Genomic DNA, 15,833 nt, shown 5'->3' with positions numbered 1-15,833 from the left:
ATCCCACTACAAAGCAAGCAGAGAAGAGACCTCTGGCTTGGTGCTGTGACTGTGAAGCTTCAGCACTAAGTCAGCTTTCTGGAACAATAGAGGAGACAGAGTAGACTTTGCACAGTCCAGTTTAAGCATACAGCAGGGTGTACTTTAATCCTACCACCACACACTTTGCTGATAGAAAGGCATTCATCTTAGGAAGCAAAGGTTTTAACCCTTCAGCCCCACAGATCATGCAGAGCTGGAAGGCCACTGCAGACCCACTACAACCAGAAAGTCAACATCCTACTGGTATGGAAAAGTGTTTCTTGGCCTCTTCACAGAAACCTTTCCCCTTCTGTTTGTGGTATCAGGACCCTTGGGTTTGCTAGGTGCACTGTCTGCTCCTCGCAGCACTCTCACCACTTACCAGCTGTGTGCCTGCGGCTGCTGAACAGATCCTGTGCCCCTCCTGCTATGTGGGAATTGCCAGGTGTGATTCTAGAAGACCCAAGGCCAGCAGCTGCAACCCTCACCCCTCTTCAGCAAGGTCTGCTCATAAGCATGAGCCTTCCACTCTACAATCTGAAGGATCCTGTTGCAGGTTTGCCAGCTTCAAGTATAGGATTGCCACAAGGTTCTCAAAGTACCTCGTGGTCCTTCCCAGACACACAAGGTGAGGGAGGACGTGGAAGGAACCCAAAGCTATTTGCTACAGGCAGACAGGGGCCTCCAGACTCAGTGGACTAAGTGGCATGGAGCCATTTCACAACAGTGATGACACAGCCACTAGAGGCTACGGCTGGACCCAGCCTCTGTGCTCACCTCCTTCTGGCTCTAGGGGAAGCTAAGTCCCACCAGACCACCCTGGGGTGACATGAGACAACCACACCCCACCAGAGCCCAGCCTGGCTGCTGGCAAGATGAGCACCATCACAGACATTCTGAGGACAGACGTTTCACAACATCCTGAGTGAGTTTCACACCACAGATAGCAGGAGGCATCAATGAAAAGAGTCAGAGCTATAAAAAGCTTTAGAGGAAGGGACTCTGTCTCAGGCAAAACGGTGACTTTGAGAGGTCAGAAGGGCAAGAAAACCCCTGAATTACAAGAGTTCAAAGTGTAGATGTTTGGAGCCATCCCTTTATTACTCAAAAATTCCATCTCAATCCACATCATCCCTCCAATATCATCAATGTGAGCAAAGCACACTCTGGTCTGGTCACTCTGAGGATGCAGTTTAACAGCAATTTCATGCTCTATAGAATTCCAGCATGGTTGGGGTTGGAAGGCACCTCCAGAGACCATCCAAGTCCAACCTTCCTGCTAAAGCAGGGGCACCCACAGCAGCTTGCCCAGGAGCCTAATGGTCAGGGGGTGCTGGAATGTCTCCAGACAAGGAAACTCCACAACCTCTCTGGACAGCCTGCTCCAGGGCTCCAGCACCCTCACAACAAAGAAGTTTCTCCTCATGTTCACATGGACCTTCCTGGGTTCCAGCTTGCGTCTGCTGCTCTTTGTCCGGTCGCTGGGCACCACTGAGAAGAGTCTGGCCCCATCCTCTTGCCCTCCACCTCCACCACTGACCAGATCTCCTCTCAGGCTGCTCTTCTCCAGACTCAACAGCCCCAGCTCTCAGTCCTTCCTCCTCACAGTGCTCCTGCACTCTGGAATAGCCAAGTCCTGGCAGAGGCTGTTGTACCATTTCCAAGATGTACGGCAGCACTGTCTGGCACTTTTTCCTCCCACCTCTGCACAGCAGTCTCCTCTGGAAACTCCTCTTGCAGCCTCCTCACTCCAAACTCTTCCAAGAGCAGGAAGAAAGCAGGAGAGAGAGCTGCGTTGTGCAACTGTGCAAAGGGCAGCACTGTGAGGAGCAAGAGCGACTCAGCACAAGCTGTCAGAGAAGCTGCAGCAGAGCTGTCTCCTGCCCAGCTGCAGCATTTCAGGAGGTTAAACAAGAAATCACCATCCTGTGCAGCCTGCTTTAAGCCACCCTGCTTTAGCAAGGGGTTGGGATTAGATGAACTCCAGAGGTGCCTTCCAACCTCCTTCCTTCTGCAATCTCAGCAGACAAAGCTGGAAAACAAAGGAAGCTTCTAGAAAGTGCTTGGCCAGCTGGAAAAGATGCTCAGAACCTTTTGGTTTTCCTTCTGCTGAAGATGGTCCTGGAGGCCATGACCAGCAACACCCTGCTGACTGCCACATTGCCAGGCAGGTAATCCCAGCAGATTTAATTGGAGCAACTTAATTAGCGCAATGTGAGAACATGCCTCAATTATAGACCTGCCACCTGCAGTTAGGATCATCTCCCTGCCACCAACCACCACCCAAAACAAGCTCCAGGAAAGCCATCAAGCCAGCACCACGTGCGTAGGTTACGCAGGGCAGCCGAGAGGAACAGACATATGGGATAAGTTCCCCAGGAATTTGGCAGGGAACAGAGACAGCAAAGCTTTGGGAAAAGGAGAGGCCTCCTTGGGGCCTGAAGCAGTCTGGAAAAGGGGTTCAGCTGAACTCAAACCAAGAGAGGCTTTTTCCACCTTCTTGAAAGGGTCTCCTAAACTTAGAGTGCAAGCATTTCAGGAGACTCTTAGGTGGAGCAATGCAAGAAGAATATGGCTAACAAGTTATCCACGGCACAGCAATGTGCCCTCGGGGCCAAGAAGGCCAGTGGGATCCTGGGGTGTATTAGGAGTGTGTCCAGCAGGTCAAGGAAGGTTCTCCTCCCCCTCTACTCTGCCCTGCTGAGACCTCATCTTGGATACTGTGTTCAGTTTTGGGCTCTTCAGTTGAAGAGGAACAACGATCTGCTGGGAAGAGCCCAGTGGAGGGCTATGAGGATGATGAGGGAACTGGAGGAAGGCATGTCTTATGAGGAGAGGCTGAGGGACCTGGGATTGTTCAGTCTGGAGAAGAGAAGGCTGAGAGGGGATTAGATCAATGTTTATAAGTATCTGAAGGCTGCCAGGAGTGGGGGGACAGGCTCTGCTCACTGCTCCCTGGGACAGGACAAGGAGCAATGGGTGTAAGTTGCAGCAAAGGAGGTTCTGCTGCAACACAAGGGGAACTTCTTTATTGTAAGGGTCTCAGAGCACTGGAACAGGCTCCCCAGGGAGGTTGTGGAGTCTCCTTCTGTGAAGGCTGTCAAGGCCTGTCTGGATGTGTTCCTCTGTGCTCTGTGTTAGATAGCATTGTCCTGCTCTGGCAGGGGGTTGGACTCGATGATCTCCTCAGGTCCCTTCCAACCCCTGATATCCTGTGAGCCTGTGAATATGGTGGGGAAAAGACAACTCCAGAGACACCTATTTAAGAAAACCCAAACATTCAGGATGGAAAAGCCCCTCTGGATCACCAAGCCCGACCCAGAACCCTACTCTGCAAATTGTACCCTAAATCATAGCCCCGAGCACCTCATCCAAATGACTTTTCAACACATCCAGGGTTGGTGATTCCACCACCTCCCTGGACAACCCATTTCAATGCCTGACCACTCTCTTGCTGGGAAATAATTCTTCCTAATGTCCAGTCTAAACCTACCCAATGGCAACTTGAGGTCATTCCTTCTTGAAAGAGCTTTTATCCAGGAGATATTTATTTCTTACTTCCATCTGTTCCACCATGTGGTGCTCTTGAGAGGAAATGGCTTTGAGTTGCCCAGGAGGACATTTAGGGTGGACATCAGGAAAAAAAATTCTTCCCCAAAAGGATTATCAGGGCCTGAAGGAGGCTGCCCAGGGCAGTGGGGGAGTCCTCACCCCCGGAGGGGTTTAACAGCCTTGGAGATGTGGTGCTGTGGGGCACGGTTTAGCGGTGACCTGGCAGTCAGTCTCAATGACCTTAAAAGTTCTCTTCAAGCCTAAACAATTCTGTGGCTGTTCCTACATCATATCAGTTCTATCGTTTTTAATCAAGTCAAACTCACTAATGACACCCAATAACAGCAAGGAGCCTCATCCTTGCTAACTGAGCAGGTCATGGCTGAGATAGAAGGCTCTTTCTGCATTCACTCCTTAGTGCAGCAGCTTGCCACCCAGCCCAGCTGCTCCTCTGCCAGGAGGAGAGCCACGCACCACAGAATGCCAAAAGCCCTCCATGAAGCCTGTGGGCATGGGGGCTACCATCAGCCATCACAGCAGGAACACAACTGCTGTCCTGGCTCAGCCCACACACTGCTCTTCCTCCTCCTGACAGCAACCACCCTGTGGAGGAAGCTGTCTCTCTGCTGGGCAAACAAGGAACAACTGTTGAGGTTTCTCCAGGACAACACTGAGTGCTCAGCCATCTACTTGCACACACGCTGGTAGGTCCTGGTCTCAGCTGACAGCTGGGCTAGGAAGAGGTTTCCCATCTACCTGCAGCTCTGCAAAGCAAGAACTTAGTGGTTTACTATAGTATCAAGTCTTAACCACTCTGAGAGACTCGGGAGCTGCAGCAGAGATGGGGCATGAATGCAGAAGCGCCCAGGCTCCAAGCCCACCAGCATCGGCTCAGAGGAGCCTTTGAGGTCTTGGGCTCAGGCATTAAAGAAGTTTGCTGCTCCTCAGAACAGCCCTCCCTTCAGACAGCCTCTTCTGCTGAAGCAGCAACCACTTCCATGCCACTTTTGACAGCAAGGAATTTCCACAGTTTCGGCAGCAGCATTTTGCTCACCTCAGTTTCGTTCCAGGAAGCCATGAGTCACAAGATCTGCCCCCAGAAGCAGGAGCAAGAGGAAACTTTGAGCTGTTGGGTCCCCTCACATCAGGCTTCACCTCCCACCCCTTAGGAGAAGCCTCATGGAGAGATTAGGGCTCACTTACAAAGCTGATCTGCCCCACAGGGCTCCACTTCCCCTCATGCCCAGCCTCTGGGGACCTCCACTGCACCCCACAGCTTCCCCTCTGGCTCCCGTGCACTATCAGCAGCAAGGCACAGCAGATCCCTGGGGAGCAGAGGGGCTGAACTTTGCTTCATGTGGCTCAGCACAGTGGTTTGGCACTGCTGTGCCCAGCAGAAGTCTCCTCTAATTAAAAGAGCTTCCTTGGGGAACAAGCAGATCCACTGCACAACTCAAAGGGCTCTTTAGCTATTCTATGGGCAGTGTCACCACAAACCTGCATTAGAAAGGGACCTGAATGCAAAGAAGAGCCCAGAAGCTTCTTAGGCTGTTGGGAAAATACAACCAGGAAGCTGTGTTTTGTCTGGTTTGGGTTTTTTCCCCTTCCTCCCCAGAGAAGGCTTCAAAGATGAGCAAAATTAGAACTCTGATGCCTGCCTTTTGAAGACTCAGCTTCTTCAAGCATCCAAAACAGATGCTGCAAGAGACTTCCTGGCCCTGCTTGGGCAGAGGTTGCAGGTCAGCAGACTCCCGAGTCCATGTCCAGCACAATATCACAGAATAGAATCAGTCAGGGTTGGAAGGGACTGCAAGGATCATCTAGTTCCCACCCACTTGACATGGGCAGGGACACCCTACCCTAGAGCAGGCTGCCCACAGCCACATCCAGCCTGGCCTTAAACACCTCCAGGGATGGGGCATATATGGGTTCATGTTTTGAACCCATGCTTCCGTATGAAGAGGGAGCCTAGCTCCATGATCACAAGACACAGAAGAATGGGAGTAAGGGGACAGCAGACAGAGTTTACTGGGTAGAGCACAATAGAAAGTTAAGGACCTTCCAGCAAAGCCACTCAAGGCTGAATCATCCCTAGCAGCTTCAGTCCCCACTGACACTCAGCAGGCACAGGACCAGCTTCACTTTGCACCACACCAGAAGCATGGTACCAGGGCCCAGAAACAGAATCCCAGCATGGTGGGGGACTGAAGGAACCGCTGGAGATTACCCAGTCCAACCCCCCCCCAGCTAAAGCGGGGGCACCCATAGCAGCTTGCCCAGGAGCACAATGGCCAGGGGGTTTTGGAATCTCTCCAGACAAGGAAGCTCCACAACCTCTCTGGAGAGCCTGCTCCAGGGCTCCAGCACCCTCACAACAAAGAAGTTTCTCCTCAAGTTCACATGGACCTTCCTGGGTTCCAGCTTGTGCCTGCTGCTCTTTGTCCAGTTGCTGGGCACCACTGAGAAGAGTCTGGCTCCATCCTCTTGCCCCTCACCCTGTAGCTGTTGCTGAGCATTACTCAGATTCCCTCTCAGGCTGCTCTTCTCCAGGCTCAATAGCCCCAAGGCTCTCAGTCTTTCCTCCTCACAGAGATGCTCCAGGCCCCTCAGCATCTTTGTAGCCTCCTGCACTGGATTCTGTCTAGTTCCCTCCCCTGATCTGGATCCAGTACTCCAAACGTGACTTCACTAGGGTAGAGGGGAAGAAAAATCTCTCTCTAACTTGCTGGCCACATTCATCTTCATGTACCCCAGGATCCCATTTGCCTTCTTGTCCATAACAGCACATCGCTGGTTCATGGTGAACTTGTTGCCCACCAGCACTCCCAGATCCTTCTCTGCAGAGCTGCTTTCCAGCAGGTTAACCTCTCACCTGTGCTGGTGCAGGAGGTGATTCCTCCCCAGGTGCAGAACTCTACACTTGCCCTTACTGAACTTCACAAGGTTCCTCTCTCCCCAACTCTGCAGCCTGTCCAGGACTGTCTGAACAGCAGCACAGCACTGACAGCACATTAGCTACTCCTACCAGTTTGCCACCACCACCCAACCTCTGTAAGCCAGCTCCTCTCCCTGCTTTTTCATGCTGCCCCCCTGGCAACAGCAGAAGGGACTAAGGGCAGTGCTGGACTCCAGATGTGGGCAAGTGAGCAGCCATTCTCTGCTTGCACACAAGACACCTCCCTCTGCCTGAAGCAGAATTACTCCCCCTGTGAGGGGAACTGTGCATTATATAACTTTAAGTCTCCAGGCTGCTGGATCTCCTAATGTACACAGCTTCTCCCAGATCAGCATCTCTCCAGTGCAAAAGGCTATGGGATTATCATCATCATCCTGGGAGCGATGAGCGAGCTGCTTACAAGCCAGAAACCATTTTGCAGCAGAGGGGAGAAGAGTGCTTTTGTCATCTACCAGTTGGCTGCAGAGGAGCTGCAGCAGAGAAGCTACAGCCGCAGCTCAGCAGCACCTTTCAATGCCATCAGCACTCCTGGTGGCACAGGAGAGCTGGCCTTACCCAGCTCCTGAGCTCCTTAGGCAGCCAGGCCACTTTCCTCAGTAGCAAGTGGTAGAAATGAAGGAGATGCACTGCACTTTGATTTGATTTGCCTTTAAATGGAGTTGTCCCAATTCCAAAGCTCCATCAAGGAGAAAAAAGAACTGGAGCAGTCAGCCAGACAGCCCATGCATGTGCCTCTTCCCACAGGACCAAACCTGCCCTCAGCTCAGCCTCCTTCCCTCCCTCCTCTCTATTTACTGTGTGACCCTCAAACCACCATCCAGCACGCTTGCACCAAAGAAGCTTCCCATGTTGAAGTGGAACCTCCTGGGTTCCAGTTTATGCCTGCTGTCTGTGTCCTGCCACCGAACAGCACTGAAAAGAGCCTGGCCAGGACGACACACACAGAGGTATTGTGCTGGCAGCCTTCCCCACCCCAGCAGGCCACACTGGCTTATCCCTTTTTGGGGCTGCCCCCTCCTAGGCAGTCCCTTTCGCAGCATTGCCCACAGAGGCAGCAAACCAGCTCGCTCTCAACCCATCAGCACACACCAGCTGTGCCCGAAGCCATCTCCAGCACACAGCTCCTGGTGCTTCCCTCCTCACCAAGTCTGGGTTCCAGTCAGCCACCACCTGCCTCAGTGCTTCCCGGAACTTTTGGCAAACAGGCTGAAGGAACTGCCGGTGCTGGCTCTGCCTCCCCCACCAGTCCTTTCGCCATGCCAGGCAGAGGGTGCAATTTTGAGCCTTGCCTCCATTTCATTCCCTCTTTTAGAGCACAGAGGCACTAGACGAGACAGAAGTGTCTGGTTGAGGACTGCAGCTCCTACAGAAGGTGGCTCAGGCAGCCATCCCCTCACCTAGGTGTGGTTAATCATTTGCCCAGGGAAAGCTCTCCTTCCGCATTCCTCTGACACCAGCAGCAGTGCAAGAACGAGTCTGTTCCTTAGCCCAAAGGTGACAGCCACAGGGCAGGACTCCACATCTCAGGATGTCGTGGAAGCATGTTCAGAGACAAATGAAGTCAGGGAAGGACAAGGGAGACCTTCTCATTCCCTACCACATCCTGAAAGGAAGGTAGGACAAAGCAGGGCTTAGCTTCTCCTCCCAAGGAAGAAGCAATAGGACAAAAGGAAACGGCCTGAAGTTGTGCCAGGGGATATTTAGGTTGGATGTGAGGAACAATTTCTTCCCCAAAAGAGTTGTCAAGGCCTGGAACAGGCTGTCCAGGGCAGCGGTATACCCTGGAGGTATTTAAAATCTGTGTAGATGTGGTGCTGAGGGACATGGTTGAGTGGTGAGCTGGCAGTGCTGGGTTAATGGTTGAACTCAGTGAACTTAAAGGTCTCTTCCAACCAAATCCACCCTATGCTTCCAAGGAGGAGACACAGATATGGTGCTCCCCCTCCAGAGATGTGAAGGCACTATAGAGCAAGGGGCAGAGGTCCTGGCAGAAAGAAGTTCATTTTGATGCACATAAGTCTTCCCAAAGAGGAAACTGAGGAAGAAGTGCAAGAACTGAGACTCCAATCATCCCTTGGTGGCACAGGCAAGTGTTGCCAGCTCCTCCAGACAGACCTCAAGCCCTGCTAGACCTGTGCTGGCACCTCCCATTCACCAGTGAATAGAAATAAAGAGGAGACCAGGAGCAAAGTGGATGCCAAGCCAGAAGCAATATGAAAGTGGAGCAGTATTTAGCACCTCAGACAGCATGGGGCATGGTCCACCTCCCAGCATCACCTTGGCTTTCCTGTAACAGAGCCTGAGGTCCTTGGGGCAGCACCTTTGCCTCTGCTGCACAGTGCCGGCAGGCACCATGAACCACAGCCATGGTTTGAGTGGGAAAACACCTTGGGGCTGGTACTTAGCAGAGGTCTGTGGAAGGGCCCCTGCCCCTCACCGATTAAAACACCTACTGGGCGAATGTGTGCAGTCCTGAGTGGTCCCTTGCTGCCTCACAGCTGTGACATGAGGACCAAGAGATGAAGGAAAGGAATAAAACCTTTCCTCAGCTAGTCAGGTGAAGGATTTCACAAAACTCCTCTCCCTGCACCTCCTGGAACTTGAGGCAGAGACAAGTTTGGGCAGCACGAATGGGAAATCTCCATAAAGCAGGGTAGGAAGCCTCCATGGAGCTGTGGGAAGGCCCTGGTAGAGCATCTCCAGCACCAACTCACAGCTGTAGGTCATGTCACACCTGCCTGTCCCCCAAGAGCTAAAATAGAGACAATAACAGGAATGAAGAGTGTCCAGATGAGCTGCATCATTAAAGCTGCTAAATCCTCTTAAGGGAGGAGCTTCCATGCAGCAGGGTAGAGATCTCCCACAGGGAGAGCTTTCTCTAGGCACCCAGCTTGCATCTTGCTCTATTTCTGTCACATACAGGTAAGGAACTGAGTGATTGCTGCAAGATTACACACAACCACCCCTGCCCTGCAGCAAAAGGGACAAGGATGTCATCTCTGGAGCTCTAGGCAAGGACAGAGAAGCCCAAGACAAGAGGAACTTGGGCCCAGAGAAGCAAGATACTTCTAGAAGAGAGGTGTTAAAAGAAAGACATGAAGAGTAAGAAATTGTCTACTTCCCTGGGCCACTCCAAACCCACACATTGGCTTGCAGAGTAGCTGGCAAAGGTCCTTTCCACCCATATGCCAGCCTGACATGACCAAGCACCTGTGGATTACTTCAGAAGCACAGCTGTCGGCACAGAAGTTCTTGCTCCAGCCAAAGGACCAGAAAACAAGCACAAACATTAAGAACCACCAGTAGCAACTGCAAAGAGATCCTGTGACAAGACAGCAGCATGACTGTCTCCACCCCAATGACATCACAGAACAGGTCACTGCCAGTGCCCTCCTCCCCCATTAATACCTTGACACTCAGTGTTCGTGACTCAAGTTTCCTAAGATCAGAGCAATTTGTCACTTTTATAGCTTGTTTGTCAAGATGAACCTCTATGACATCAGCACAGAGCAGCACTCCATCAAGACACTTCCTCCCTCCAGATTTTCAGAGCCATGGTTCTACAAGTTAAACCTTGTGGTCCACCAGAAGGATCCTACCCACAAGCTCTGCTCAATGAGTTTCATGGAACAGAATCATAGAACTGTCAGGGCTGGAAGGGACCTTGGGGATCATCCAGATCCAATCCCCCTGACACTGGCAGGGATACCTCACACTAGAACAGGTTGCTCAGAGCCACATCCAGACTGGTCCTAAAAACTTCAAAGGATGAAGCTTTCACCACCTCCTTGGCAACCTGTTCCAGTGTTTCAGCACCCTCATGGTGAAGAACTTCTTAACATCCAGTCTGAATCTACCCACATCCCACAAGCAAGCTTCACAGCAGCAGGCTCAAGCCTCAGGCTTTGACAGGGATTTTTCTCAAGCCCAAGCTGCTCAAGGTCAAAGAAAAGTCTCCCATGGTGAGGATGTGTCAGTGATGGCAGATTCCAAGACAGCACCCTTGCACAGAAGCACAGGGACATTAGCAAAGAGGCTCTGACAGGTTAGGTCCCTGCAAATCCCTCCTGCCAGCAGCAGCACTAAACATCTCCAGGAGCTGTTCTGCTCACCACCACACCTGACAACACTGCAGTAGGACATTCGGTCCCTCCCTTGCACGGTCAAGTTGCAAGCTCTCATCTCATGCACAAGATGGAAACACCAGAGCTGGCCCAAGACATAGGAACACTTCATCCTGGACTAGCTTTACAGTTTATGAAGCCAACAAATTTAGATTCCAGGATGTATAGTTTTCCATCCCCTTTTCAATTTTCTCCTCTGTACAGAGTGCTCCACTTTCTGCTGAAGCACTCACAGAGCAAAGCTTTCCTGCTCTGGAGCAGAAAGGCGTCCCAGGTAGGCTGTAACAAACCTTTATGCCTGCGTCCACAAGCTGATCTTGAAGGTCTCTTTCAACTGCAGATATTCTGTTAGCAGCCACACTGCAAGACAGCCAACATCTACCCAGCTGCTGAAAGGCTCCAACCAACCAGACATTCAGTGATTCTGCAAGGCCATTCACAGCCAACACCTACCCAGCTACTGAAAGGCTCTGAACCGGGATCCTAAAAAGTGTGTCTGTGGGGGAAAGCAAGAAGAGACACAGCAGGCTGGGCCAGCGCCAGATTTCTGCCGTCCTAACCGGGGTAAAAATGCTAGGAAGGGGCATCCAATCTCCACTTCAGCAACCCCTCCAGACAGCAGCACTGCCCAGCTCTGCCAGCTTGCAGATGAGGCCTTGCCTTGCCAAAAGCACCTTCCAGCAATAGCCCACGCAGCCCGCGGGCACCGCTCCTGCCCGACACCAGCTGCTCCGCACCTGCAGACGAGTCCTTCGAGCCCTACCTCACTCATCCAACGCGGTCCCAAGGGGCACACACTACGAGCAGGGTGAGGCTGGCTTCAGCCACTTACCCACCCCGGGTGATCCCAGACTGCGAGCCCGGACGACTCCCGGAGGAGCTGCTCCTGCCCCGGCCCCCACCGCCGCCCCTGGAGGGCCATGAAGGAGCTGCTCCTGCCCCGGCCCCCACCGCCGCCACTGGAGGGCCATGAGGGAGCTGCTCCTGCCCCGGCCCCCATCGCCGCCACCAGGGGGTCCTGGGGGAGCTGCTCCTGCCCCGGCCCCCACCGCCGCCCCTGGAGGGCCATGAGGGAGCTGCTCCTGCCCCGGCCCCCACCGCCGCCACCGGGGGGTCCTGGGGGAGCTGCTCCTGCCCCGGCCCCCACCGCCGCCCCTGGAGGGCCATGAGGGAGCTGCTCCTGCCCCGGCCCCCACCGCCGCCACCGGGGGGTCCTGGGGGAGCTGCTCCTGCCCCGGCTCCCACCGCCGCCACTGGAGGGCCATGAGGGAGCTGCTCCTGCCCCGGCCCCCACCGCCGCCCCTGGAGGGCCATGAGGGAGCTGCTCCTGCCCCGGCCCCCACCGCCGCCACCGGGGGGTCCTGGGGGAGCTGCTCCTGCCCCGGCCCCCACCGCCGCCACCGGGGGGTCCTGGGGGAGCTGCTCCTGCCCTGGCCCCCACCGCCGCCCCTGGGCCACCCTGCAGCGCACCTACCTGCTCGGCTCGGCTCTCGGCTCCTCTCCCCTCCTTCCTCCGCCGCTGTGGCCCTTGCTCTGGCGGGGCGGAGCCGGCGGCTGCGCTGGGCCGGCCCCGGGGCGGGCGGACCGCGGACCACCTCCCCCCCCCCCTCCTTCCCCGGCCCCGGCGTGGGAGGCTGCCGAGAGCCGGCGCCTCCGCCCGGGCTTGATGGGGCCTGTGTGTTGTGTTCCGGAGCGTTTCACAGCCCGGGCCGGTTCTAGGCTCCGCTCGAAGCAAATCACACCTCTGTGTGAGGCCGGGCTGAGAGAGGTGGAGTTGTGCAGCCTGGAGACGCTGCAGGGTGCCCTGCTGGTGGCCTTTCAGTGCTTCGAGGAGCCAAGAAGAAAGCCGGGATCAGACTTTAGAGCAGGGCCTGTTGTGACAAGACATGCGGTGATGATTTGAACTAAAAGAGGGAGATGCAGAGTAGACAAATGACCTGTTTTACACCGACGGTGGCGAGTCCCTGTCCCAGGTTGCCCATAGAGGTGGGCACGGTTTCAGGTGAGGTTGTTCAGGGCTCTGAGCAACCTGCTCTAGTTGCAGATGTCCTTCCTGACTGCAGGGGGATTGGACTAGCTAGCCTTGAAAGGTCTCTTCCAACCCAAACCACTCCATGGTGCTATGATTTTCCACTCCCCACCAGAGCGAAACTCCTGTCACCCTTCTCACCTGCTTGCCCTCTCCAGCTGGAACCAGTTCTCATTACTCCTCTCCCGCAGGTCCTGCTGCAGGGTCTTTGTCCATGCCCGGCTGTGTTTGCTGGTCACCTGCCTCACATGATGATCTCCCTTTGTGACCTATCAAGCAGGTAGGTACAGCTGCAGACAGCTTGTCTGTTCCTGCAACATCACAGAATTATTAAGGTTGGAAAAGACTTCTAAGATCATCAAGTTCAATCACCTACCCAGCACCTCCATGCCATCATCTGTGGCTCTGTGCCAGGTGAAAGCAAGCCTGATGACCTACTCAGACTTTTTCCAATGGGCAATTTTGCTGCCCTGGTAAACCCTGTAAATATCATCACGGTTGCTGCATTGTTCCTCACCCGAGCCCCGTGAAGCTCTGGCTTGCCCCAGTGATTACAGCACCGTGACGGCCAAGTGCTGATGTGCTGTGGCTGCTGTTTGCCCTGCTGAGCACTGTCATTGCATTGTTTCCTCTGGCTTTTCCCTGCTTTGTGCGGCAGGCAGCAAGCTCACAGCACCAGCGTTTTCTTCCTGGCTTGTGGCATAATGAGCCCGATGAGACCCTGCCTCTAATCTCCTGGCAGAGCAGGAGTAAAAATCATAGCAACAAGGCTCTGGTAGCAATAACATGGTCGTCTTGAAAACCTCATTTCAGAGACACTAAAACCAAGCCATAGAATGGTTTGGGTCACAAGGGACCTTTAAAGATCCTTTAGTTCAACCTCATCTGCAACTAAAGCAGGCTACTCAGAGCCTCAAACAACCAGACCTGGAATGGTTCCAGGGATGAGTCTTCTACTGCCTCTCTGAGCAACTTGGATCAGGCTCTCACTATACTCAGCATGAACAATTTCTTCCTTCTACCTATTTCTTGTGTTTATTTCCCTTTTGTGTTTCCCACTGTCCTGCCAGGAGATGGAACAGCAAGTTCATGCAGCTCAAGGCCCTGATCCTCCCTGCTGGGGACTGCAAAACCCCATTTGGCCTTTGTAACTGAGACAGCTGTACAGTGGCCATCTGACCTTTCCTTACAAGATGCCTCTCAGTCACCTTTCTGTGCCTGCAGGGTGGTTCCTCACTGTGCCACCAGACTTTGATGTAAACTTTCCTAATGCCTTTTCCTATGCTACCTTTTATTCACTGCATTCAGTTGGGTTTAGTTCTTGTGCTCAGAGCCCCATCCAGCTCAAGCTTCTCCCTTCAGCTCCTGTTCTTGTTTTCTGGCACCAGGACTAAACACATATTTCATTCTCTCTTGCAGCAGTGCTGTTCAGCAGCCTTCCCACCAAACCTGTACATCATCCAGCAGACAATGTTGGCAGGATTATTTATGGAATCATAGAACTGTTTTGGTTGGAAAAGGCCTCTAAGATCATCAAGTCCAACCATCACCACCATGGTCATTAAACCATGTCCCAAAGTGCAACAACCACAGGTTTCTTGAACACCCCCAGGGATGGTGACTCCACCACCTCCCTGGGCAGCCTATTCCAATCCCTGACTGCTCTTACAGCAAAGACACTTTTCCACATCTCCAACCTAAACCTCCCCTGGGACAATTTCAAGCCATGTCCTCTTGTCCTATCACTTGATACTAGGGAGAAGAGACCAACCCCCACCTCACTGCAACCTCCTTTCAGGTAGTTTTAGAACATCTGTAATGGGTAAGCACAGGTCACATAAGTCCTTCTTGTGGAGGATCCAATGCTGGCAGTGTCCAGAGCCTGGTTGGATAGGACCTTGAGTAGTCTGGTCTGATGGAAGGTGTCCCATGGAGGTGGTTGAAGCCTCATCCCTGAAGATACTCAAGGTGAGGCTCAAGAAGAGTTTGGGCAACCTGATCTAGCTGAGACTGTGCCTGCCGACTGCAGAGGGTGTTGGATTAGTCAAGCTTCAGAGGTCACTTCCTACCCAGACCAGTCTATGATTCTAGTCTGTGATCTTTAAGGTCCTTTCCAACCCCAAACCATTCTACAATACTACAATTCATGCACCTGGGACAACATGGTCATCTGCAGGAGGGGGCTGCAGGCTGTGTAGCTTCCTCAGTGCCCCCAGTAGGTCACTGCAGGCCCATCAGCTGCAGCTGGCCCATAGGCTCACCCAGGAAGAGGTGGTTGAAAGATCAGCACTGAAGCAGAACAAGAATGATAAGGTGGAAGTGAAATAACTGCTTTTGCACAGGGGCTTTTCTAGGTGTGGTTTCACCACCTGTTTCTGCAGCTGGCCAAAGCAAGACCAGGCTACTCACGGTTTGCAAAGGGACCTAACATTGCTCAAGCTCCCCACTCATACCAGAAAAGCTGTAGGGGCAGTTATTAGTGTCTAAACTGAGGACAAGTTTTGCATCAGAATTACTGAGGGCTAAGCTACAGCAGTCGCTCTATCACCCCACAACCCCTCTGCAGCAGAGAAAGAGGATCAGGAAAAGGAGAGGAGACCTCATGGGCTGAAATGAAAACAGGTGTTTCATGAAACAGCAAAAGTCACGCCAGTACAAAACCATACCCAGGAAACATGTGGCAGTCACAACAAACAGGAGTAGCATGGTGAGCAGAACCCTCCAGAGATGGGCAGAAGCAGGAGGATAAAGAAGAAGCACTCCTCTCTCAATTTCCCCTTTTATACTGAGCATGATGTTTCTGGGATGGGATACACCTGAGCCAGCTCAGGGCCACTGCCCTGGCTTGAGCCCTTCTCAGCTTCAACTTCAAACTGCTAACAGCCTCTGCACCGTTGCTGGCCCTGGCTTCATCCCAGTCAAACCAGGACTGGGATGGGCAGTGTCTGAACACTCACTTACAGCCAGGCTTAAAGTCATGGTTTTAGTTGAAAAACAGCTTTAATATTGTTGAGTCCAGCCTTCAACCTAAGACTACCATGGCCCAAAGTGCCATGTCCACACATTTCTTGAATACCTGCCTTGGGGATTACATCTGGAAGTTGGCAACACACCCCCTGGATACATTTAGAGGTCATTTAGATGTGGTGCT

The 15,833-nt window shown here is 53.1% G+C and overlaps 1 protein-coding gene across 1 annotated transcript in view; it reads right to left on the bottom strand.

The window, feature by feature from the left end:
* The window catches only part of CD82 (CD82 molecule), a 64,208-nt gene extending 48,783 nt beyond the window's left edge, over positions 1 to 15,425 (bottom strand). Inside the window, exons 1-3 of the mRNA XM_064152556.1 lie at positions 15,349 to 15,425; positions 12,824 to 12,993; positions 12,128 to 12,524 (exon numbers count right to left, since the gene is read on the bottom strand). The gene's annotated coding sequence lies outside the window, so the exon portion shown is untranslated. The remainder of the gene's footprint in view (positions 1 to 12,127; positions 12,525 to 12,823; positions 12,994 to 15,348) is intronic.
* Between the last annotated feature and the right edge of the window lie 408 nt (positions 15,426 to 15,833).

This window comes from Pogoniulus pusillus, chromosome 1 (assembly GCF_015220805.1).
Source record: "Pogoniulus pusillus isolate bPogPus1 chromosome 1, bPogPus1.pri, whole genome shotgun sequence".
NCBI classification, from domain to species: Eukaryota; Metazoa; Chordata; class Aves; order Piciformes; family Lybiidae; genus Pogoniulus; species Pogoniulus pusillus.
Note: the sequence above shows the minus strand (reverse complement) of the source record. Positions and strands in the feature narration are given on the sequence as shown.